The sequence below is a fragment of the Caretta caretta genome, chromosome 2 (assembly GCF_965140235.1).
Source record: "Caretta caretta isolate rCarCar2 chromosome 2, rCarCar1.hap1, whole genome shotgun sequence".
NCBI classification, from domain to species: domain Eukaryota; kingdom Metazoa; phylum Chordata; order Testudines; family Cheloniidae; genus Caretta; species Caretta caretta.
This window is the reverse complement of record NC_134207.1, coordinates 108,374,181-108,400,938: the sequence shown is the minus strand read 5'-3', so window position 1 is coordinate 108,400,938 and position 26,758 is coordinate 108,374,181. Positions and strand designations below refer to the sequence as shown.

Sequence of the window (26,758 nt, the reverse complement as noted above, 5' to 3'; positions counted from 1 at the left end):
CAAAACTTGAATGGCAAGGGCATGTTAAATCTGCTCTAAACACCAACCTGATAACGTTTTTTTCCTGCTGTTTGGGCAGGATTGACATTTAATCCTTCCATTAAACGGCATTCTTTTACTGATGACATCCTCATTTAACAATGAGCATAAAACACAAATTGTCTTTTTGCATAAGCCTTATTTTTAAGAAAGCGAGAAAGAGAAAAGGTACCTTTTGAGGAGAGTTCCTACACCTCTGTCACATCGCTGCCTGCATATTTCTGAACATCTGACAGCTTCTGTTAATTTAGTTTCACTCCCTAGTTCAACTTCCCATATGGAAAGCTGGAATGATTTTTGAATAACAGCCAGTAATATCTGAAGTGGCAGCAACTGGCAACTCTGACACTGATCTTGGCTATGGCCATTACCCAGAATCCCTCTGTTCTTCTTGAGAAGCAATTACAATTTCACAGGTTGGAATTAAAATTCCCTGTGGTATGCAATAGAGTAACTGAAACTGTCAAACTGATTTCAAGCTGCTAATCTTTCACTGTGATATGAGTGAAAATAGAGTCTCTCTTACCCATACACAGGTCTGACAGCTTAAAAGCTCCAATCTTCCAGTTCATTGGAATACATACGGAGGGTGGCTTGCTCTGCCCACACACAGGATGTCTATAAATATGTCTGTGAAAATGTGTGTTAATACTAAGCTTATATTTTAAAATAGCTTGTCATGATAAGTGTTATTTCAGGGACTGACTAAGACAAAGATAAAGTAGTAACATGGAAGAGTTCTGGGGACCTGGAAGGATGGGTATTGTTTTGCTACATATATATAATATATAAAAACAATTTTTTTCTGAATACGTGATATATTTCAGGGGACAAGGGGATAGTTTGCAAGTGTTCTAAACAGTTTTATTTTAACTGCATTTGTTATATTTATAAACATTAATAAACACTTAACTTTTTAATTTAAAAATTAAAATTATACTTCGTGCTCAAGAATAGGAAAAAGTGAGGAAACTTTTGTAAAGCTGTGGCACTGATGTGAGCAGGACAGAAGAAGTCTATGGGAAAGCTAGGGAATACCTATAAAACTGCAGTGCAGGTCTGGGCTGAGGAATAGACTCATGGGAGTTAGTGCCCACTTGCAAAGCCTCCATTGACTTCAATAGTGGCAGGAAAAGCCCTTGGGTTAGATAGTTAAAACAACAGTGATCGCTGCAAAACTGGGCTAGTTAAACACCAGCTAACTGTTGTCTTTCTTTAGCATTGTATTTCATTCTTTCTGATTTAGGGCAGGTTAAAATGCTGCATTGGTGCAGCTGCGCCAGTGTAGCGCTTAAGTGAAGACGCTCCTACGCTGATTGGTGTAGTTAATCACGACTCAAATTGGCGTAGTTAATCCACCTTCCTGGGCATCTACATGGGGGCGGTTAGCAGCGGTATAACTACATCGCTCTAGAGAGTGGATTTTTCACACATCTCAGTGGCATAGTTATACTGATACATGTCTGTAGTGTAGACCAGGCCCCAGTGTTTTATCATTCAAGTGAAACAAACCTTTTTTCTTAGGGTAAGTGGACCAGCCTCACTCTCTGGTTGGTGAGTGGGGAAATTGTAACCTACTGCATGTTAATTTTAAAGGTATCCATACAATACTGAAGCAACATAACCGCAAAGAAAGTGCTGTGTCCCTGACTCCTGCCTGTAATGTACTGCTCCTCCTGGCAAAGCTGTGCAGTGTCTTTGGGTCTTTTGTTCTGGACACGTTGCAGTGTACTACTGTTGTGAATGATTTACCATTGGAAAAATCATGAAAATGCCTGAGCTTCAGCTAAAGACCTACTCAAACTTGTGCCAAAAACAACTCTCACACACCCTTCTTTTCCTATTCCACACCCATTTCCGTGCCTTTTTCCACCTATATGCAGAATCCCCTCCCAATACCCAGTCACTAAGCCACAACCCCAATCCTCATTCAAATCCTCCTAAAATCTCACTACTTCTGTGTCTCTCACAGAGAATTAGCCACCATAAAAAGTTCCTTTAACTGAGCCATTAGGATATATGCTTCCCATAACTCAGTACCCAGATGATTTTATTTTGAGAGGAAGGATAAGACAGGAAGAATGGTCCTGTGGTTCAGGTGGAAAATCTGGGTTGAATTTCCTCCACTGGTACAGACGTCCTATATGACCTTGAGTGGTCTTAGGCCTGAATTCCCCAAGGGACTTGGGTGTTGTGATGCATTCTCTCACTTTCTCTCACACAGTGACTTTGTGGATCAGAGCCTGAGCTTCTCTGTGCCTCAGTTCCCTATCTGAAAAATCAGAATCATAGGTACTTCCCTACCTCACAACCGTACTTGTGACATCAAAGAGTATAAGGTGCCCAGGTAGTACTATGATGAGAGTCATACAAGTATCTAAAAATGATATTGTTACTGTCAGTCTTGTGCTTTCTCATCCCTTGCCCTCCCGCACAGTTGTTAGTTACTCTCATTTGCAATCTCTCATATGAAACTGTAAACACCTAAGGAACTGCTTTTAATTTGTCCTCTGGAGCATCTTGTGCACGTTGAGGGCAGTATAAATAGAAAATACATCTCTCCATTCCTGATAGCAGCAGGATGTCTGCAAGTCTTGAATAGCTTTTCACTTCAACATGCATCTTGAAAGGAGGCACTTCATATGCACATCTCAAACCCCCAAAAAGTCCAGAGCAGCTAAATAGCATGTAGAAGGGCAGACGGGGATAAGGGTAAGTTTGCATAGTGCCATGTTGTGATGCAGATGCCTTCCCCTCCCCAAAACCAAAACCCAGCAGCATATGCAGCATCAGACACCTTTTTTTTTTTTTGGTCATATGGATTGATCTCACGTTAACAGCTGGAATTTTGCACAGAGCTGTAGTTTCATTAACATACTAGTTCCAGGTGTTAGAATTCCCCCCATGTAGAGTGCTAATATAAAAAAAAAATCTAGCACACTCATATTAAGGTACAAGAGGCTATTATTTACCAGCTGCATCACATAAGAAATACATTGGCAGCACAGAAGGAAACTAATACCTCACACAGTGACATGCTGTACTGTCATTTGCATCTATGCTTCTTTTTTCTCAGTATTTAATCTTCAGTCCTGCGGTTTCTTTTTCTCCTGACAGTTTAAATGGATTAAAAAGAAAAGAAAAGAAAAGAAATCTCTTCTATGAAGACAAAAATCATACAACATGAATAGAAAAGTGTAAAAAAAAATTCTGTTCAGAAATCTTTGTTTCCTTGGAACCAAGTTAGCAATGATAACCATTCTCCTGTGGGTATAGTATGAACATGGTACTGTATAGAGAATGATCTGCCTTTCGTATTTACTGGATTTAGGTAGCGGAATAAAGTTCCACGCTAATGGCCAAAGGGTGATTTAGAGGTGTGCCTGCAATGTGCATGCTTTAAATGCTCAGTCTTTCTGTGAGTATGAGAAAAAGCTTAGTTTTGCTCAACTGAGCATGAAACATAATGGCTACTCCCTCCCTTGGTGGTGGTTGTAGGTATGGGTGGGTGGTTGGCCAGGGTTAACCATTTACACCTATGGAATAAAAGGCATTTGTGATTTAAAAAGGGGAGTGGGGGCAGGTTATTTGTCTGTGCATATAATCTGGAAAAGGAAGCCTGTGTTAGGGGAGTGAAGGAAAACTCATTGGTTGAGACCCTGGCCCCACTGAAGTCTATGGGAGTTTTCACTTCAGTGGAGCCATTGTATTCAAGACCTATTGAGAGGGTAAGACCCTTTTGTAATACTCAGAACCTGGCCCTCTGAGCTGTAGAGGGTCCCTCTGAAATATTTGCTCTTAATTGGGTCTAAGATTAGAGCTGAGATGTAGTGTATTATTTTGTGACACTGGTGTGCTTTACACCACCAGACTGAAAGGAAAGGAAAAATGTCCCTCTAGTGTGGATTCTGGTTGGTGGAAATATAGGGATATGTGCTGTGGTTAGTGTGGAGGACACTTCAGATGATCATAGTGTACCTCAAGGTCTAGTGTGCTTCAGCACAGCAGCAGCCCTGGGAACTACAAGTTGTGGACTACAAACTCCAGCATGTTGAGAGAAGTTCCTGGCTCCTGCCAGGAAGTCCCCTCTGCCCCTCCCAGCAGGAAGTTCCATTCAGCAGTGGCTGAAGCTGGGAGCCTGAAGGAAACAAGCAGAGAGGAGGTTGCTGGACTGTAATCCTGTTGCATGTTTCTTTACAGGTAGGACCAAAAAGGGCTTAAAGAGCAGCCAGAGAGGAGTCTAAATGGTGCAAAAGGAGAACACTGGCTTCTTTGGTTTGAGGTTTAGTTATTGTGGGAGGTAGGACATGCTGGTAAGGGAGCTGTTACACAAAGAAGTCTCCGCCCCTCCCTGCAGGAAGTTACGGCACTGGGGGAAGCTGGGAGCAGGAGGCAGGCGAGCAGAGGGGAAGCTGCTGGATTGTAATCCTGTTCTGTATTTCTTTCCAGACTAAAACCTTGTTCCTGGTGGTTTGCCTGAGTGGGTCTGGTCTGAGGTGAACACACACTGACACACAACACTGAGCACATGGAGGAGCCTCAGGCCCACTTTCCCAAAGTGGTGTAAAAAGGCCCAAGGCAGACTTACCCTATTTTGGACAACCTCATACTGGGGGCTACAATAGGCTTTCATACTATTTGTCAAAGCACTTACACTTCTGACTCCAAGGCTGGTAAAATTAATGAACAAAAAGTGACAAAGAAATTTGTTCAGTCTCTAGGACATTTCAGCAAACAACGTTTTTAATCACTGCAAACCTGTTGGTTCTTCTTTTCCTTGCAGTCTCTTCTAGGTAACATAGTGCCATTCCTTCACTGTAGAGCTGCATTCCTTCCCACTACAGACTACTTTTCACGTTTCTACATACCATCAGTACATCCCACAGTGTGATGGAACACGAGGTGTCTTCTAAGACAGTCATTAAGGGAAATTTGTGAGTCTGATCATAGTGTCTGCTTCCAAGAAAGCAAAAATCTTACCTCTCCAAAGGACCTGATTTACTCTAGGAAACAGTGTCCTAGTATTTTTATTAGAAAATAGTGCCTTGTGGACGTTCCAAAAACCATAAAGTCTCCTGTGTAACAATGTAGTGCCTAGTCACCATAGTCCTTGGGGCATTTCAAAACCTCTAGTTTGCTAATAAGCATTATAGTCCTTTTCTACTGCGATACTTTTAATGCTGCAATCGCCACAGCGTAGTGATACAAAGCAAGAGAGAAAACTAAATCATTAGTGTCAGTACACTGTATTAAATTGGATATTTGCTAGTGGCTTTATGAGCCATAAAAGTCAACATCTAACTTCCATTAACTATAAATTTCTCTGTGTAAGTGATAAGGAAAAGCCAAGATGGTCTGCAGAGGATTAGCATGAGACAGCAGGAGGAACAGTGATCAAGTCACTGAGTCAATCAGCCAGCAGCTAGCAAGAAGGAGAAGAGCATTCTTATTCAAGGCACAGCTTGATCACTTATTATAATAATATTAAGGAATTGAAGAAGAAGAGTCACAACAACACATGTTCCTGTTCCTGAAGACTTTCCCTGGCCATTTGATGTCTTTTTTTTAAATTTCCAAACTTCTTACATTTTAGAGGATGCACAGTGAGCCTGATTCTGATTTTACACTGTTTTTATTTATTTATTTTACAGTGGCTTACGTCTAAATCCACTGATATTATTGGGTTACTCCTGATTTATTTGAAGTACCTTAGATCAGAATCAGATGCATAGATTTCATAGCCCTTAACCCATTATTGGGGAGAAATCCTGAGCCCATTGTAGAAGTAGCACTGCAAGAGGCAACTTAACTACTTTAGCATATGCTTTATTCGCCTTAGAGTACATTTGACACAGAGAGGAATATGGGTTTTGCAACATAAGGCACCAAATAGGGGGAAGTTCTTTAAAGTATGGGACAATGGCTACCTTAGTACCTTTACGTATGTATTTAGCCAACACTGCAACCAGTTGTATTTTTTCTGGTCAATAAAGTCTTGTTCTTAAAGGGATATCAACTGAACTAGAATACAAGGATGCATCTGTGAGGTGTGGGATGAGGATTTAAATCAAAAGTGCAGTCATAGCCAGACTAACCACTGAGTTCTTGCTCCACTAGAGAGGAAAACTTCTGAAAGATATTGTAGCATGTGGCTCCTTTCTCACATTCACAGTGGTAGTCTAGAAGTGTCTGAGACCTATATGTGAAAGGTGGCGAGGACCTTCGGGGCCAGACTTTTAGCAGTTCCAATTCTGCTAAATGTCCTGTGGAAGAGCATTTGCTATTGTATGATAGGGTTGTCTTAAGGAGGTTTGAAAGCTATTGTGGAGCATGTGCAGCATCCCAGGAGGACTGCAATTATAACCTTATGAATGATGGTGATGAGAATGGACTTTGCTTATTCCAGCTCTATTCACTTTGAAATCTTGGTCATAAGAAAGGATAGATGTGCTATTTCCTGGTTTTGTTACACACAATGTCACGAGAGTTGAGTCATCAGCATCTGAATGCCCCTTTTGACTCAGAATTCTTAATTTTTTGTGTTGACCAGCTGCCCAGTTCATCTCTTCCTCCACAAGTTATTGATTCATCTAAGAGGAATAAAGTGGAGTGACCAGCTATCAGTCTTATTACAAATCAGTGCAAAAATCAGAAAAACACATACTTCTCAAAAATACTACCTTTCAGGGAATCCAGGAGGCTTTGAAATTCTGATTCTTCACATTCACAGCAGCAGCTGGATCAAATGGTTTGAATGTTAAAGTTCAATTATCTAGACACACTCTGTTTCAGTCAAAGAAAGCATGCTCGTCTAATGGCACAGACGAGCAGCAGACTTTGCTTCCCTTTCCCTCACCCCTGGAGTTCCTCAGGCATTTAGAGTTAGGTGGTAAGTGAATGCTTAGTCCTTAGAGAGGAAGTGTATTGTATGGTTGGTTCTTTTCCTAGCATGCACTTTATTTGTCAGCATGGGGCAATTTTAAATGACAAAAGGACCTGTTCAAAAGAAGTGTTTAAAAAAGTCCCCTAAACATCTGTAGCAAAATGTGCTTGAAGTGGACTACAGTTCAGGAATTATTTCACTGGAAATGACATTTATATTATCTTTAGTTCACTCTGACAATTTTTGGCAGATTTTAAAATTTTCAAGAGGGTGGGGAGGTGAGATGTAGAGATTAAAAACTGCAGTTTACATGGTGTGAGCTTGGTGGTCTTCAATTGTTTCTATTGGACAGGATCCTTGCCACAAAAACTACTATCAGACCTTGTTAGCACTGTTGGCAGTCACAGAAGAAAGGACAATGGTTACATGGACCTGCAAACAGAACTACCGTTCACCTCTAGAACAAGCCAGGACCTCACTGTGTTCCAACCCCTTTACTCTGCATACAGGGCTGCAGTGGTCCTAAGATTCCCATATCTGGTTGGGGAAGGATTTTTGTAGTATAGGAACTGCAGAAAAACAGCCATACAGCTGCCTTTTGAGGACCCTCTGGTGTAGAGGGTGTGCTGAAGCTGGAGTGGCATGTCAGGGGCAGGGTGTACTATGGAGATTATGGGCAGTCCTAAAGCCCATAGGGCAGGCCAAGGAGGATTCTGCGGTTCCCTAAGGCTGTTTAAGTTATTTCAATGGCCTTTTCAGGATCGGGAGAATGAAGAGAGTTGTCACTTTGGATGGGCTATTACCAGCAGGAGAGTGAGTTTGTGTGTGGGGGGGGGTGGAGGGTGAGAAAACCTGGATTTGTGCTGGAAATGGCCCAACTTGATGATCACTTTAGATAAGCTATTACCAGCAGGACAGTGGGGTGGGAGGAGGTATTGTTTCATGATCTCTGTGTGTATATAATGTCTGCTGCAGTTTCCACGGTATGCATCCGATGAAGTGAGCTGTAGCTCACGAAAGCTCATGCTCAAATAAATTGGTTAGTCTCTAAGGTGCCACAAGTTCTCCTTTCCTTTTTGAGAATGCAAAGGTGGCTTAAATCAACTGTAGCCTTCCCCCCAGCACCAATGTATTGGGCTGTGAGTTCTCAGCTGCCTCTCTTTTTTGCTTTTCTTCTGCACGTGCTGCTTTATTTGTATTTGGTAAAGAAATAAAAAGGGAAAAAAGTATATTCTGCTTCATTTCAATTTGGTTTTGTTTAAATTGGGTCAGTCAGCCAAACTCTGGATAGCTGGCAATGTCAGCAGATATAAAGGAGATCAAGCAGATATCGAAAAAGGGGCCAAAGCTTTACAAGGCCTCAAAGAGAGAGCTACAATTTAAAAGCACTGTCTACTCGGCTATTTTTGGCACTTTAGCACAAGCCCAGGGCTCTGAGGCTTAGTGTCACAGGCTACCACTGGCTGTGTAGACATACCCTTAAGAGCTTGCATATTGTGTTCAAGTGAAAAAATCACATAGAAATATATTTTATTGTCATTTCTATTGGTTAGTGCCTGCCAAATCATTGGGACTTAAAACTGGAACCCTAATGTGTCTCCCTAGCAAAAAGTTGCTTCTGTGTTAGGGTTGATTTGGGTATGTTATTGATAGGATAGACCAGGTATGTTTAATTCCAATGTAGTAAATGGATCTCTGTCACCTCTTGGAGGAGGCAAAGGTGCGTGTGTTCTTTTTATTCTGAAACTGTATTGCTGAATCGCTCTCTTAGGAACACACGGATTTAAATATTCCTGTTGTGAAGCTGAGGCACTGTGCTATGTGGTATGTTAATTTGTTTGGAAATATTTGGGAGCATCGTAAGCACCCAGAGGTTTTTTTAAATGTAAAATTCACTCTGTCCCATTGATTCTAATGAGGTTGGGTTCATAGATCAGCCCACCACAATCTGATTTCTTTTTAAATGTGGTTTTGTGTGATCTTAGAGGGGCAGCCGTTATGCAAGAGACTAACTTTCCTTCCATTACTGTTGATTCACTTGGCTCATAAGAGCATCTTATTGCTTTGTTTACTTGGAAAGAATACACGTCAGCACATAAATAATCAACTGAGAATTAGATTTCTGAAAGGGAAACATTTTCCTACTCTATTCTCTGTTAATGCAGAGCAATTTCTTTTCAACTGATGTAATTTAGAGCTTTGTGATTGTACTGTTACTTTCCCTTTGACTAACAGACAAAAGTCTCTGATCAGTTTTCAAACTAGAGAGCAGTTGTCAAGGCAGATACTTTGCTTTTCTGTAGGAAAAAGCAGCCCATAGCTCTGAGAGCCATCCTCAATGCCTTGTAACTGCAGTTTAAAAGTATCGCTACACCTGGGGATTTCCATGCTAACTTATAAGCAGTACCAGTGGCTCTGCTCTGGGGAAGCAATCTACTGAACATGTGTCCAAAAAGTGCTTTTTCAGGTAGTCTTTCAACTAGCCAAAGTTCGTAACCCTAAAATGCTTTAGTGGGAAGAAGGTAACCATATCATATAGTCTTTCTGATCACATTTTTCCCCTTTCATTCTTGCAAAGACACATAAGCTTCCAATACACCAGGGACACCTCCTTCCGTCTGATTGCATTGCACTGGCACAGTTCAAACCTCCTTTTGGAAAACTCTCTCAGGCTAAAATATTGCAATGCCACTTTTTAAGGTTTGTCAACCTTACTGTTCTTGTTAATGGCAGCCCGCAGAATCGGAGCGGTCCCCAGGACAAGTGATGTGTTTCACAACGTTTAGGGATTGCATAATACACAACAGAGGTAAAGAAATTTTTTTGAGATGAAGGCTTTGGCCTCCAGTCTGACCTTGTTCTATAACTCCTTCACCTACCTCATTATCTGTTTCAGCAGCATGGCTTGATTTGAAAGCTTAAACAGAAAATAAGACATGGGCAAATTGTGCCAGTTCACACCATGATAAAATGGTCTCATGGACTGGAGAGGTAATGCTGAGTTTATTCCCTTCCTTCCAATGATGGTAGGAATAAGCTTCTTGGGCGAGGAACTCTCACGTTTTCTGTCTGTACAATGTCTAGCACGATGCAGCTCTGATCCCTCATGGGAGCCATTGGGCAATACCCAATGATTGCGCAATACCCAATGATTGTGCATCAATTAATACAAATTATTAATTGTAATAATAATGAACTCCCTAGTAATTACAGTCATACAGTGAGACATGTCAGGGCCTACTCACTGTTCTCCAGACACTACAACGTGGCTAGAGTAAGAGGTAGGAAAAAGAAGCCAAGTGCCCCAAAGAAACATCACAAAACTTGGAGAGATTGAGATAGAAACTAGGTTTAAAAATATCACATCTATGTACTTTTTATATGTTTGGGGAGAGGCTTTTCCCCTCTCATTGTTTGTAATAACTAGATTACATTCCTGTAATGTGTGGCTAGTTCTGGATCATTAGATCTCAGTAACTTTACCAGTATGTAAAACTGTCATCTCTAAATAGTTTCCTTTGTAGCCAGACTCAGTCAAATGCAGAAACACCTAAGGATTTGCAGTAAAATTGCTAAGGTCATTGGCAAATTAAGTTATTGGTTATATTCCTCTAAATTAATAGCATGAGCTCCATCTGATGGTCTGCTGATAGTGCTGTTCATTGCCCTGCTGGAGATCCTTCTTCAGCTAGGTTTTGGAGAAGGCTCATGATATGCTCCTCGACAATGAAAGGAGAGGAAGGAGACTTTGTAGGTGGCTGGCTGGCTGAGTTCCCGTTGAATTGATTATTTAATTCTACTGAATTTTAATTATATTTTTAATGCTGTGTTAGGGCACCTAGAGCTTTGAATAGATGTCTTTTAAATTATTATTTAAATCAAAATTTAAAAAAATCTGGTCTTGGCCTTTAGAGTGCTGAATGGGATAACAGAGGGCTAGGGAGTACTGCAGAGACAATGGGCCTGATTTTTCACGGTCTTGTACTTTGTGTGGTCATTTACACCTGCACAAAGTGAATGTAAAACACTACCAAATGATGAGTAGCAATTTACACCCACTTTGCCCAGCTGTAAATGATAACATTAGGTACAAGGAAATGGAGAATCATGCCCAGTATGCTTAGTCCCTAAGAAAGGGCGTTCAACAGAAGCTTCTTTGGACAAATAAATAAAAGTGTTGATGGATCCTTCCCATGCAGTAGGATTTTGGCAGCAGGGTCCGAGAATTTGGTGGTATTAAGTAGACAGAAATTGGGATATTTTCAGGGCCCCATAAGATATGAGGAAGACTTCACTTTCACCCACCCAAGGTCCTGAGAAGGTGAGAAAAAGGAACTCTATACATACTGTGACAAAGCTCTGTCCTTGTCTCTGTGGGTCCTGTGTTTCCTGGCGGATTTCGCTATCCTCAGAGGCTCACTGTGACCCTCCACGTAACCCTTCTCTCTCTAGAGGCAAGGGTCACAGCTTACTGACCATTTTCATCATAAGCCAGCAAGTGAGGTGAGGAGAAGCAACCCTCCCTCACACAGTCTCTGTTGTCTCCCAGTCTCAGTGATTAATCGGGGAAGGAAGGAGGAGCGCGGGCCCACCCTCTACTCTGGGCTCTAGCCCAGGAACCCTAATAGTAGCAGTTACGGTACCTGACTTTTTGGAAATAGGACGTGTATAATTCCCTGGGCCACTTCCCCACAGCAGCCCTCACTCAATATCTCCTTCACCATTACCTCAGGGCCTCCTTCCTTGCACCAGATATGGATTTGTACTGCTTAGTTCCTCCAACAGCACAGCTTCCTCCTACAGCTCCTGACACACATGCCTCACTGACTAACTGGGAGGCTTTTAACTAGTTCCAGCCAGTCCTTATTGGCTTCAGGTGTCCCAATCAACCTAGCTATCCCCACTGCTTTCTAGAAGGATCTTAATTGGCCCCAGGTGTCTTGATTAACCTGGCGCAACCACCATGTGGTTACCATGGTACCAGGGATTTGTTTAGCCTGGGGCTAACATACCTGTTCCCCACTACTTTACTATAGCCATCTGGCCTTGCCCCGTCACAATATATACTAACTAGCACATACAACATCAGAAGAGAAAGGGGGGGGGGATTTGATAGCTGCCTTCAACTACCTGAAGGGGGGTTTCAAAGAGGATGCAGCTCGGCTGTTCTCAGCGAGAAGTTGCAGTGGGGGGGGCGGTCCTAGGTTGGATATTAGGAAAAATTATTTCACTAGGAGGGTGGTGAAGCACTGGAATGGTTTTCCTAGGGAGGTGGTGGAATCTCCATCGTTAGAGGTTTTTAAGGCCCAGCTTGACAAAGCCCTGGCTGGGATGATTTAGTTGGGGTTGGTCCTGCTTTGAGCAGGGGGTTGTGTAGGAGCAGGATTTTATAATTTTACTATAAGAATAGAGTTACTAATGTATGTCTTGATTTCATTTTACCAGCTACCCTTTTTGAATAGCAGAAAGGAATGACCCTCTGGGACATTGGTAGGAATGCATCTGACAGACTGCCAGTGTCTGTACTGATGTTAAGGCAGGGACAGACCAGAACAATCCTTAAAACTGATTATGGTCACCCTTTTGTTTTAGGATAAGTTATAATGTCTACTATGGTTTCCTATATGTATTACAAATTAGGCACTCTAGTTAAATATACATTTCTTTGTTTTAAGGTTTAGTAAGTAAGAGACAGGATCTTGTATTGTATCATGAAAAGATAAGGTGTGAAGGCCATTGTTATAGCCAGATGGTCAAGGACGAAGGAGTGAAGAGACTTAATGACACCAGAGAATCATCAACGCGCATCCATAATGAAGGAAGGGCAGATTGATGACCCTGAGGTGAAGGCTGGCACCCCTAAAGACAGGACAGTTAATTAAATCGGAACCAGGACAGGGTGACCCTCTCGGAGGTGTACTGAAATGTTTACATCAAGAGATACACCAATTAAGAAGTAACTGGTCACAAACTGACACAGCAAAATCCATAGACTTCAACAGAGAAAAAAGACTATAAGAACAGGATGCTTGGCCATGGGACTTTGCGTTCGTCTTGCTACACTCCAGGAGCATCGGATCGCGACAGACAGAGCCCTGCTCCCCTCTGCAACCAATCTGGCTGGCCATTAGATTGATCCAGACTCTGGACTGGTAACTATAAACATTGACTGGCAGGACTGTGTGCATGGTGTGCGTGGATGTGTGTGATTGAAAAGCATATGCTAACTGTTGTATTCTCAATAAATGTGGTGTGCTGCCTTCTCCTCTGTAAAGATCCTGTGTGCTTCTTATAAGTATAACAGTTGGACTAGATGACCTCCTGAGGTCTCTTCCAACCCTAATCTTCTATGGTTCTATGATCTGTTTTTGTTCTTTTTTTTGCAAAGTATTTTGATGGTTCTGCATTTGCACTATAATATGTGTTTTATACAGGCTGCCAAATTTTAATGCACAGATTTTAATTGGACATTAGGTCATAATGGATCTTAATATGTCAGTGGTTCATGGATTATGGCAAATTCACACATTTCTCATTGTCTCAGTGGGCTGAGGAGGCAACAGTATTTACACTGCTAATAATCTACTTGTTAAGGGTTCCAAGTAGTAATAAGCACTGATGCTATGCAACACTGTTGGTCTCTGAGAAATACACTGTCAATTACGTGTGGATTAAAGACCAATATAATTTTAAGAGATCCCTTATGACCTTCCTCATACAAAAACTCCATGACACATTTGTTTCTGGATTGTTGGGTTTTTTAAAAAAGGAAAATCGAACTTCAGTAACAGCCTGACTTCCAACGAATTACCTTACAATCATTAGTGTAGACTTTTCTCTTTGTCCATACTGCAGACCTCAGGTTGTGTGCCTAGATATTTCAGGGAGCAGCGTGTGCCAGAAATGATTATCTGTTGCAAAGAGTCTTAAGAATGGAGAGAGACTCCTTTCTCTCTAAATGTCCTGGTTACTTGTGGGTTTAATACAGCTTCCCCATTGTTACTTGTACGTATATGTATGTGTTTAATGCAGTGTATATGTAAAGAGGATGATTCTTCATGTCAACACAGCAAGGATTATTTAGAAACACTCTCTCAACATATGTAACCATTAAACTATCGGCAACTGACATCTTTGAGTCATCTTGTTCTGAACTGATATAGCCAGAATAAATTTCTCTTTAGCAGTACAGATGGAGACTAGGAAACCAAGCAGATGCATTGTAGCTAATCAGACAGAGGCTCAGCAGGGTAACTAAAATCTCTACTAGCATTCATATCCCTTCATGGAGTTTAATTAAAGAGCTTTGTGTGCATCCTTTTGTTTTATCTGTTGCCAGTGATTTGTCTCCTATTGTGACTGTTCTTTCAAATAACCATCAATTTGCTGTGATAATCTAATGAGGAGAATGAACAGTGCTGTTTAATTATATAAAAATGATAATGAGCTTTGACTGCGGAAGAGTTAAGGAGCTGCTGCTGGCCATTGGAATACAAAAGAGTCAGCGCCAAAGAGGCCCTGGAATTCTGGGGCACTTTAAGCTTCATTGCTGCACACCATTAAATGGCTTGTGCAAGTAGCAGGCCAGCTGAATTTCCTTTAGGGAGCGAGAACTGAATTATTGAGCAGCCTGTTAACAGCAGGAAAACAGAACAGGCATAGGCAGATTTCTGTTTCACACCCCTGAAATAAATACAAAGCAGCAAGAAGAAAATCTCTTGTCCTAGCAAAGGCGCATGTTGAATAAACACGATGCGTCCGGCAGATTATTCCACTGCTGAACGTCATGGCAGAAAAGGCACTTTGGGTGTAGCCAGATGTCATCTGATGCCATTTTTATGGAGGAAGTAGCAGGAGCAGAGCTCTGGGGGGAACCTGCTGTGGAAATACAAACCAAACTGTGCTAAAGCTCAGAAGCCAGGTAATGTGCTGAGTCCAAATACAGTGGGTGATTGCACCAAGTTAATCAACTGAAAAGGGTAAAAACTTTCACTTTTCCAACTTCTACTCCTTTATTGACGAGAAGTGTCTCAAAGCATTCTTTATATTCTTTACATTTCACACTCAAACTATTTGGTCATTTGATTTTTTTCTTTGCTATTTCTATAGCAAGGATCATATTGAAGTAAAGCTTGAAAACAAAAGCAATACTAGAGAGCAGGAGGAGAAATTGCAATCTGGACTGTTCCTTTAAGCAGAGAGGTAGAGGGGAATGCATGTCCCTGAATTCAGTGTAATGGTGACATCACTGTGTTGCTTGGCAATAATATGTTCTAATCCCTAGGATGTCTGTTAATGCAGCAAGACATGGCAAGGCCTGCATCTCTATTCCCTATGCATATCACAACCACACTTTGGCTGAAGCAAGAGGCATGGGGGGAAACAAAGTATCCCAGAGTAAGAAAACCTAAAGAGAGAGATTACAAGAAGTGAGGTTTAGAAACATTGCCATCCTAGTACTTTGCGCACATTTGGAGATTTTTTTCACTCACTGTAATGACTAGCATTGTGGAAAATGTAGAGGCTTAATTTTGCAAAGGTTCAGGAAAATATTGCGTTCTCTTCTGATCAATGTCGGTTCATCATTCCCTATGTCCCTTGAGTTTTGAGTGTCACATTCAGCTGAATCTCAAAGCAAATTCTGGTTTCACATTGAAACTGCTTAAAGTTTAAGTGTGCTTGGTTTTGACACAAAACACAAAAATGTTAACCTAGTCTGTGTGTCAAGTTTGTAATGAAACCCTAAATCAGCTGAGTTTTATATGGTTTTCTTATGTACATTTTACACAGCTTTAATATAACCCTTTGAAAGTGAAACGTTTCCTTCTGGAAATTTTTTTCTCTCCATTGCATGTGCATACTCATTTGTGGCTGTGTAAGATTGGCTGTCAGGAGATAAAATTCTTCAAGCCAGCAAAGAATCAGTTTGAGGCTTTGATCATGGAGGAACAACTTGTAGTGCTTACACCCCTGCAAGCGGCCTTTGACACTGCAGTCACGGCATCCAGATCCGTCAGTTGCCTTGAGGGGATCCATTTGGCTTCAAACCTCATGAATCCCTAAAAAGGTTACAGTTGCAGGTCTTCCATTTGGACAATGCAAACTTTTTAATATAAAGATCGATGAGGCTTTACATTCCCTAAAGGATTTTTAAGCGCCTCAGAGGTTTTTAGGAGTCTGCACTCCTGCACCAGAAAGAAACCATTTTAGACTCCACTGCAGCCACATTCCACACAGAATAGACAGCCTGAACTACCCAGAAAACACCCAAAATTTCAAACCATCTGCCTCCACTACGATATCCTCTAACCCAGTGGTTCTCAAAGCCGGTCCGCTGCTTGTTCAGGGAAAGCCCCTGGTGGGCTGGACCGGTTTGTTTACCTGCCGCGTCCGCAGGTTCGGCCGATCGCGGCTCCCACTGGCCACGGTTCGCCACTCCAGGCAATGGGGGCTGTGGGAAGCGGCACAGGCCAAGGGAAATGCTGGCCGCCCTTCCCACAGCCCCCATTGGCCTGGAGCAGCGAACCGCGGCCAGTGGGAGCTGCGATCAGCCGAACGTGCGGACACGGCAGGTAAACAAACCAGTCCGGCCCACCAAGGGGTTTCCCTGAACAAGCAGCGGACAGGCTTTGAGAACCACTGCTCTAACCAGCCCTTATCATCTTCAAGGCACCAAATTTGACTCCTGAGTTCAAAGTGGCATTCAGTCTCCGTTGGACCTCCCTCTTATAGCCCCTCTGGTTGGGACCAGTTGTTATATTTTTGTAGGGTTTGGTACACCACAACTTGCTCCTTCCCTGCTACTACAGAGCTCTGTATAACCTGGATTCTGTGTTGACACAGGTGCGGCCCCAACAGATGCTGCTGGCCAAAAGTCTCCAATGAGTGCATAGGGCTCATGTGCACCAAGAGTGGAATCTGTGGACAGCGCATCTTGAAGAACTACTGTTACTGTTAGGTAAGTAACTGGTTTTTCCATTTTATTTTGCTCCAGCTTCACTTTCGTAACAATTGGGCCATGTTGCCTTTGCATTTATAGTATTTTTATATTGTGATAAAAGCCCAGAGTCTTTAATTTATAGGATGGTAGATGAAAATGAGGTCCTGATGCTGCAATGAAAACCATGCGAGCAGATCCCCATTGACTTCATTATGGTTCCAAATGGTTGCTGGGTGACACTTTTGCAGTTAGTTCTTAGTACAGAATTGGAGCCTTAGTGTGGGGTTGGGGTTGGTTTGGTTTTGGTTGGTTGGTTGGGTTTGTTTTTTTGTCATTCTCTATATCTTACCTTCTCACACTGGGACATCACAAATTTGCTACACTTGGTGGGCTTCAACTGGAAGGGATCCTGACCTAGAAAAGTAGGGGAGGGAGATGAGCAGTTGAGAGGCACTGTCGCTTGGCCTTGAGATGCATTGGCAGGGCTGTGTGTTGGAAATTTGCACAGCATCAGTTTGCACTATGTCTGGCTCTAGCTAGTGTTTATTATCTTATTAATATGTATACTAAATTCACCCAATATTTTTAAAAACATACAATATGTGCAAGATACATGCCAGCAGAAGGGCTGAATGCAGTAGCACCTCGCTGGCTTTAGATGGTTCCTGCACTCTATGTGCACTTATAGCATTTCAGGAAATAAATGCAGTGTATGAAGATAAACTACAAAAGTGGATTTATTTATTTTTCTTCGCTGTTTAAAATCATTCTTACAGCATGGTTAGAAAAAGCTATCAAGTGATGTGATAATGACTTCATTTAATTGCAACTCATTGTCATTCCCACAAGAGCTTTATTCTGCCCCTGCGGAAAGGAGGCCTCACGCTGGTGCGGCCAAGCGTCTCTGTAATGCAGTGGCTCTCAATCTTTCCCCATCTGGCAAGGAGGTCGTGGCCCCCTTATACTTTCTGGTAACCCTTTTGGGGGTCTCCCAGACTTCTTGCGGACTTCTGCTATAATGGACCTAATGTCGCCATATTTGACCTTCAGAGATGACTGATTCTTTACAGGCAAAAACCTCTCATAAAAGTGCAATCAGAGAAACTCCCTACTGTAAGGGTAAGGGAAAGGGAAAGGAATCCTTCCTTCAGCCTGCAATGTGGAATGGGAACTATCTGCACTGAGCCAACCTATCTGTGGTCTTAGCCGGCCTCCTGCCTGGGGAAGGAGCAGCCCCACCTCCGCCACTCTTAACACCCAAGCAAGACTTTCCCATGTCCTGGCTCCCCTTAACCTGCACAGCAAAACCAGATTAGACCTGCTCTCAGAGGGCCTTAAGCATTTCCAGAGGGGAAGAGGGAATTCTGAACCAATAATCAATTTATTTTTGCATGCCATAGAACAAACCCAGGAATGGTTATAATATGTATACTATACAGGAAGGGAAGAAATCTTTCCCTAATTGAATTTTATTTGTTTATACATCAACAATCATACATCTACATAATACATTTGTTTATACATCAACAGTCATACATAGCTAAATCTCTATTTCCAGGTTGATGTTGGGTTTTTTATTCCTTAAAAACAGAAGAAAAACCCAGAGCCTGTAATTGGACTTGCCTCTTGGGAGTTTATTTTTCTTTAAATTCAGACTTCTTGGGCTGTTGAAACTTAGTTATAGTAGGGAGGGAAAGAGAAGCCACAGTATTTCAGGCAGAATCTTTTAGAAAACTGTCTAGAAAAAGGAAGATGCTATCTGGGTTCTAATGCATTGTTTTGCATATGAAATGGTTGCTGTCACATTCTGAGTATGTAATTTTGAGGTGTCATTGATTGCTCTGGTGCAGAGTGGTCATTTCTAATCTACATATTATCCTCACCTTCGGCCACCAGAGCCCATCAGCTCTTCACCTACACTATTCAGTTTAAGTGGCTGCATCAGCTGCTTTTTGCATAGCTGTATTTTTGACTTAAATGCTTTTGGTTCAATAAAAGAACTGCAGTCCTTCATTGTGGCTTGAGAAGCTTAAGATGGTTTTACCACTGCAGCCCCACTGAGCTGTTTCCCTGCAACACTGGATTTGGTTCTGTGAACTGAGGTTTTTATTTCTAATTCCTGGAAATAGTTTTAAAGCTGAGTGAACATTTTGAAGAAAAGTTTGGAGGTGTCTTATGTTGTTTGTATCCCAACTTTGTATTCCAAAGCTGCATATTAGCATGTGTGCTCAACTCCTGGTACTCAAGTGATGGGTTTTAGGATTTGTGAAATCAGAATGAAAAGAAACAGAAATAACACGGTAGCTAATTCTATAGTGTGAGAAGATTATTTCCTCTTCTGACTGCATCAGATTTTTATTGCGAGTCTTGTGATATTTGATGTTTTTCCTGAAGCTACAGCTCCAGGAGTCATGTAAATAAGCAAGAATCTCAGCTTTCATTTTTTAAAATAAGTTTCTAGCCATCATGGTTGCAAAAAAAAAAAAATCAAAATGTTTCCTGCTTGTACCTAGAGATTCAAATAACAAAGGTAAATAAAAAGAACCCAAATGTAATTGTCTTAAAATTTAAAACATTCAAAAAAGCCCCATGATTCTGGGAGACCTGACTGTGATTTTTGAATGCCGTGTACATCAAGTATTAAAATTTCATTCAAATTGGTCCTTGCCATAGGCTTGAGTTCACACAGGATGGCAGGGAAAGGTAGGGAGGTAAGCTAGAAAGGAAACCCACAGAAATGTCTGGCATCTCAAGATGACATCAGTGGTACATCCTTTCTCTGAAATGGTTCTCAGCAGAGTAAATAAATCAATAACCATTCACAGTTACCTTCCAAGATCCAGTTAAAGTTACATTCGGGTGACTTTCAAGATGGTATTATGCTATTCGACCATCGCCCAGTGCAACAACCCAGTATGCTAAAGAATAATAACAGAACTCGAAGGGGTTTGGATCTCACTACACCTGAGCAGCTGCCTCAGAGCATCTTTTCCCATTTTCAGAAATCAAAGGAAATACAGAGGTGTTTTTTAACTTAATGCTGCCCCTTGTGCAGGGTTTTTCACTCCTCCACCTAAGCACACAGGCCTTGATTTTATTTTATGATCCTGTGGTGTTTTGTTCTGGATATTTTCCCCTGTTATTTTATTAGTTTTGCCTTTGTATTTATGATAGTTGTGCCTTATATCATTTTAAATTTGCCTCTGTGGTATCCAAAGTGCTATGGAGAGAGATATTCTAAAATAAAATATATACTGATAAGTTTCTGGTAATTCATTAGCCTATACCTGTTACCTTTTAAACCGCTCAGACAACCCAACAAGTTATGAGGAACCCTTCCTTAAGCCAGCAGTGCAGTCTCCTGCCCCTCAGAACCCAGTGGGAAGAAAAGATGCTGCTTGGTCTTTCTGCCAAAAACTTCCTGTCGAATTCTGTATTGGCCTGTAAATATAACAGATTAAAATTTCTCTTTTTAAAAAATAAATATTGATTCACATACTGTTTGATAGATCTGGACACTGGAGTTTTTCCATAACATTAGACAGTCCTATGGAATTTATCTGTAGTAAACATACTGAAGACACATAGGAAGCAAAAAGGAAATTTTGTGCCATCACCGTGCAGGGGATTTACATGGGTAGTACAGGGTATTAGCTCCCTGGGCATGGAAATTGTTTTATGCTTCACTCTAAGGCAGGTACAGTGCACCCAGCTACCGTGTTGACGGATGCCATATAAATACCTCTAATAAATAAGCTGTAGTTAGCGTTAATGGGAGTTTTAGGTATAATTCTCTCATGTATTTTAATGTATATTAATAAAAAGATTAGAAAGTTTAGTAATTGAGTCACCAGTTACTCAAAAATGCCCTGGAAACACCATCAACGTTCGTAGCAACAATTAGATCGTAGACCTGGGCTTTAAAAACAATGTGATGTAAATGTGTAAATTTCTTTCCTGCTGTACTTAATTTTTTTTAATCCAAAGCTACTGTTAAAAATATCTGTTGGTCTGGCAGGCTTCTGAGCATAGATTCCCAGTACAAGACAACTGTTATGCATCACTTTTATCTGGGATTGCAGACCTGTGCCATATTTTTTCATAGATTTTAAGGACAGAAGAGTCCATTAGGGTTGTATAGTTTGCCTCCTGCAAAACACAGACTACAGAATTTCAACCAGTGATTGTTTCTCTTGGACTAAGTTCCAACAGTGAGTAAATGGAGAGATTTATCATTCCTTTTTGATCCTTCAAGAATTGTACATTGAGGTCCCTGGATGCTGCTCTTAGTTCCAGTGAAGGAATAATAACTTTAAAGGAACTGTTCTATGTTCAGATTTAGTAAAGTATGTCTAAATGGGGTTTGTTTTTGTAAAAGATTTTGGCACTACTATAGAGATGACCTAAGATTTAAAAGGATACAAAGACTCTTCTGAAAAATGACAAGCATTGTTTGAGGTAGTGTCGTCCTCCCATGCAACTGGAATTCATCGTACTCTGTGGGACTTGCATTAAAGCAGGTAGGGAAGGGGTTAAAAATCTGCAGTGGGTAAAGTAGGTAGAAAGGACATGTCTTATCCCGGAGAAACTGTATACAGTGCCATTTAGGAGGGAGAGTTCCCAGATGGTGCTGATTAAGACAAAGCAGGCAGAAATAGGTGGTCCTCAATAAGGGAGAAGAAATTTTCTCACCTGATAGAGTAAAAGGTTGGGAGTCTCCTGGGACAAAGAACCATATCAGAGATACTGAGGAAAAACTGTGTAGCTGACCACTTTGTTACCCACTGAATTTATGCTAGGTTGAAGCCATGAGTCAAAGACTGTGTTTTATCCTTGTGTTTTTGGGGGGTTGGAGGAGGGTGTCCTTCTTGAAAGCGCCATCTTGATTTCTTTACTAGGCTTATCTGAAGGAAACCCATTCTGTTGACATTTATTTAGACTAAGGGTTAGGAAAAAACCCAGATAGGGCTCTGTGGTGGACCTTTAATTCTTTCATTAACGTTTAAACTGATAAACTAAACAGTAATAAGTCACCAGGACCAGATGGCATTCACCCAAGAGTTCTGAAGGAACTCAAATATGAAATTGCAGGACTACTAATTGTTGTCTATAATCTATCATTTAAATCAGCTTCTGTACCAAACGACTGGAGGATAGCTAATGTGACGCCAATTTTTAAAAAGGTTTCCAGAGGAGACCCCGGCAATTACAGGCCAGTAAACCTGACTTCAGTACCGGGCAAACTGGTTGAAACTATAGTAAAGAACAAAATTGTCAGACACATAGATGAACATAATTTATTGGGGAATAGTCAACATGGTTTTTGTAAAGGGAAATCATGCCTCACCAATCTACTAGAATTCTTCGAGGGGGTCAACAAGCATGTGACAAGGGGGATCCAGTGGATATAGTGTATTTAGAGGATATAGTGTATTTAGATTTTCAAAAAACCTTTGACAAGGTCCCTCACCAAAGGCTCTTAAGCAAAGTAACCAGTCATGGGATAAGAGAGAAGGTTCTCTCACGGATTGATAACTGGTTAAAAGTTAGGGAACAAAGGGTAGGAATAAATGGTCAGTTTTCAGAATGGAGAGAGGTAAATAGTAGTGTCCCCCAAGGGGTCTGTACTGGGACCAGTCCTATTTAACATACTCATAAATGATCTAGAGAAAGGGGTAAACAGTGAGGTGGCAAAATTTGCAGATAATACAAATCTACTCAAGATAGTTAAGCCCCAGGCAGACTGCGAAGAGCTACAAAAGGATCTCACAAAACTGGGTGAGTGGGCAACCAAATGGCAGATGAAATTCAACATTGATAATGGCAAAGTAAAGCACACTGGAAAACATAATCCCAAGTGCACATATAAAAAGATGGGCTCTAAATTAGTTGTTACCACTCAAGAGAGAGATCTTGGAGTCATTGTGGATAGTTCTCTGAAAACGTTCACTCAGTGTGTAGCAGCAGTCAAAAAAGCGAACAGAATGTTGGGAATCATTAAGAAAGGGATGATAAGAAGACAGAAAATACCATATTGCCTCTATATAAATCCATGGTACACCCACATCTTGAATACTGCATGTAGATGTGGTTGCCCATCTCAAAAAAGATATGTTGGACTTGGAAAACATTCAGAAAAGGGCAACAAAAATTATTAGGGGTATGGAATGGCTGTCGTACAAGGAGAGATTAATAAGACTGGGACTTTTCAGCTCTGAAAAGAGACGACTAAGGGGGGATATGATAGAGGTCTATAAAATCATGACTGATGTGGAGAAAGTAAATAAGGAACTGTTCTTTACTCCTTCTCATAACACAAGAACTAGGGGCCACCAAATGAAATTAATAGGCAGCAGGTTTAAAACAAACAAAAGGAAGTATTTTGTTACACAACGCACAGTCAACCTGTGGAACTCCTTTCCAGATGATATTGTAAAGGCCAAGACTATAGCAGGGTTCAAAAAAGAACTAGATAAATTCATGGAGAATACATCCATCAATGACTATTAGCCAGGATGGGCAGGGATGGTGTCCCTAGCCTCTGTTTGCCAGAAGCTGGGAATGGGCGACAGGAGATGGATCACTTGATGATTGCCTGTTCTTTTCATTCCTTCTGGGGCACCCGGCATTGGCCACTGTCAGAAGACAGGATATTGGGCTAGATGGACTTTGGTCTGACCCAGTATGGCCATTCTTATATTCTCATCCCAAATAAAGACCACTGGTCACATTCACACAGACACTCAGTGGAAAATGGTCCATTAAGTGCCACAATCTGATTTATGAACGAGGCAATATTGTCACTAAAATTGTCCTTTTTTATTTTAAGAAAAACTGCAATGAATAGTTTTGATTTCTTAAATAACTAAATGATTAATAAGTAAGACTATATTAAAAATTAATTTTCAAAAGAGCTATTTAGAAATAGTTTACCCCCTTTTACACTGCCTCCATAATAACCATGACCAGTCTGAATGGCCTCCTAGTGAACCTTTTATTGATATTTCCGAGAAGGAGTTTCAATCTGATGAAGTAGGTCAGCATTCAGTAAATCTAATTCCCAGGTGAATGCATGACAAAACAGGAGGTTTTCAAAATTATTGTAAGGAAGGATTTTTTATTTTATGTTTGGATTATTTCACAGTTAGAGGACAGGTGCAGGGCCAGAAGAACTACAATGTGGAGAAGCATGGTAAGGAAAAGAAGGCATTAACATTCAATCTTCTCTCTTGGAGAAGTGATTAATGATTTTCTAACCTCCATTCTCCCTTACTACAACAGAGGTGTGCTGCTGCAGATGCTGCTTTATGTTTCAACATATATTTTACCCACCTCTAGTTTGTGAGGTGAACTTCTGCTTACCATCCCAATGACATCCTTTGCTAGGTGAAGAGAGGGTGTGGTTGGCAAATCCTGGCGCCCATAATAATGAAGAGGGTGTAAAGGGCAAAACTGGACTTGCACCTATCGTTCTCCAGTTTCTCCACTGAAGAGAGAGTTAGTGCAATTTTCCCAGTGGAGTGAAAGGAAATGTAATCTAATTTACTAATTCACCTGTAGGCTTCTGCTGAGCAGAAAACAGAGAGGAGTGTTGTCTTGTCTGCTAAAGTTCAGGGTGTTGAGCTGGGACCACTGATTGTATTTCAGAAAAGATATCAGGTTGAAATAAGGCCAGGCTCTCTCTAGTGAATTATTAGTCCATTGTTTATTATGACCTCTAACTTCATTCCTAATTAGGTGGAACTGATGTGATAATTACTTTGAACTATAGCATTGTTTTCCAACAAAAAAGTTTACAGTTTGGGATCACTTCATCAAACCCTTTCCTTCGTCTCAAAGATGTCATTCGTTTTCTTTTTAAATGGGCTGTTTGTCTTTTCACTTTTAATTAAAATGGGACAGTGACTGAAGATGTTTGATGTCGATGAGAGGTTTATCTGTACGTGGCTCCTGCTTCATCAGGTAGGAAAGAATCCTCAAAAAAGGAATGACTAAATGATACTTACTGCCTAGTCTGGTCTTCAGCAACTTTCCAGTGAGAAAATAATGATCTAAGCTAATGAGATCAGCGCATGTCCTTCACCATCCTCTTTGTAATTCATGGAGCTAGCTGGTGCCCTTGTCCAGAAGCTGGATTGCAATGTTTCAAGTGCACAGTCTAAACATGCTAGGGCTCATATTGTCACTGGTCATGAATTTAAGTACTGTAATCAGGACTCAGAATCATAGAATATTAGGGTTGGAAGAGACCTCAGGAGGTCATCTAGTCCAACCCCCTGCTCAAAGCAGGACCAACCCCAACTAAATCATCCCAGCTAGGGCTTTGTCAAGCCAGGCCTTAAAAACCTCTTAAGGATGGGGATTCCACCACCTCCCTAGGTAACCCATTCCAGTGCTTCACCACCTTCCTAGTGAAATAGTGTTTCCTAATATCCAACCTAGACCTCCCCCACTGCAACTTTAGACCATTGCTCCTTGTTCTGTCATCTGCCATCACTGGGGACAGCCAAGCTCCATCCTCTTTGGAATCCCGCTTCAGGTAGTTGAAGGCTGCCATCAAATCCCTCCTTACTCTTCTCTTCTGCAGACTAAACAAGCCCAGTTACCTCAGCCTCTCCTTGTAAGTCATGTGCCCCAGCCCCCTGATCATTTTTATTGCCCTCCGCTGGGTTCTCTTCAATTTGTCCACATCCTTTTTGTAGTGGGGGCCCCAAACTGGACACAATACTCCAGATGTGGCCTCACCAGTGCAGAATAGAGGGGAATAATTACTTCCTTCGATCTGCTGGCAATGCTCCTACTAATGCAGCCCAATATGCCGTTAGCCTTCCTGACAACAGGGGCACACTGCTGACTCATATCCAGCTTCTCATCCACTGTAATCCTCAGGTCCTTTTCTGCAGAACTGCTGCTTAGCCAGTTGGTCCCCAGCCTGTAGCGGTGCATGGGATTCTTCCGTCCTAAGTGCAGGACTCTGCACTTGTTCTTGTTGAACCTCATCAGATTTCTTTTGGCCCAATCCTCCAATTTGTCTAGGTCACTCTGGACCCTGTCCCTACCCTGCAGCATATCTGCCTCTCCCTCCAGTTTAGTGTCATCTGCAAACTTGCTGAGGGTGCAATCCATTCCTTCATCCAGATAATTAATAAAGATGTTGAACAAAACCGGCCCTAGGACTGACCCCTGGGGCATGCCGCTTGATACCGGCTGCCAACTAGACATCGAGCCGTTGATCACTAGCCATTGAGCCTGACAATCTAGCTATTTTACAGTCCATAGTCTATCCACATTATAGTCCCTTTATCCAATCCATACTTTTATAACTTGCTGGCAAGAATACTGTGGGAGACCGTATCAAAAGCTTTGCTAAAGTCAAGATATATCACATCCACTGCTTTCCCCATATCCACAGAGCCAGTTATCTCATCATAGAAGGCAGTCAGGTTGGTCAGGCATGACTTGCCCTTGGTGAATCCATGTTGAGTGTTCCTGATCACCTTCCTCTCCTCCAAGTGCTTCAGAATGGTTTCCTTGAGGACCTGCTCCATGATTTTTCCAGGGACTGAAGTGAGGCTGACCGGTCTGTAGTTCTCCAGGTTCTCCTTCCCTTTTTTAAAGATGGACACTATATTTGCCTTTCTCCAATCATCTGGGACTTCCCCTGATCGCCACGAGTTTTCAAAGATAATGGGCAATGGCTCTGCAATTCATTAAGGGTCCCACACTTTCCCTGACCTTTTTCTTGTTGCTAACATACCTGTAGAAACCCTTCTTGTTACCCTTCATATCTCCTGCTAGCTGCAACTCCAGTTGTGTTTTGGCCTTCCTGATTAAACCCCTGCATGCTCAAGCAATATTTTTATACTTCTCCCTAGTCATCTGTCCAAGTTTCCACT

At 41.5% G+C, this 26,758-nt stretch overlaps 1 long non-coding RNA gene across 1 annotated transcript in view; it reads left to right on the top strand.

Annotated features, from left to right (window-relative positions):
- Positions 1–4,167: 4,167 nt before the first annotated feature.
- LOC125632199 (uncharacterized) overlaps positions 4,168–26,758 on the top strand; it is a 136,148-nt gene continuing 113,557 nt past the window's right edge. Inside the window, exons 1-2 of the long non-coding RNA XR_007355224.2 lie at positions 4,168–4,239; positions 16,766–16,880. This is a non-coding gene — a long non-coding RNA (uncharacterized LOC125632199). The remainder of the gene's footprint in view (positions 4,240–16,765; positions 16,881–26,758) is intronic.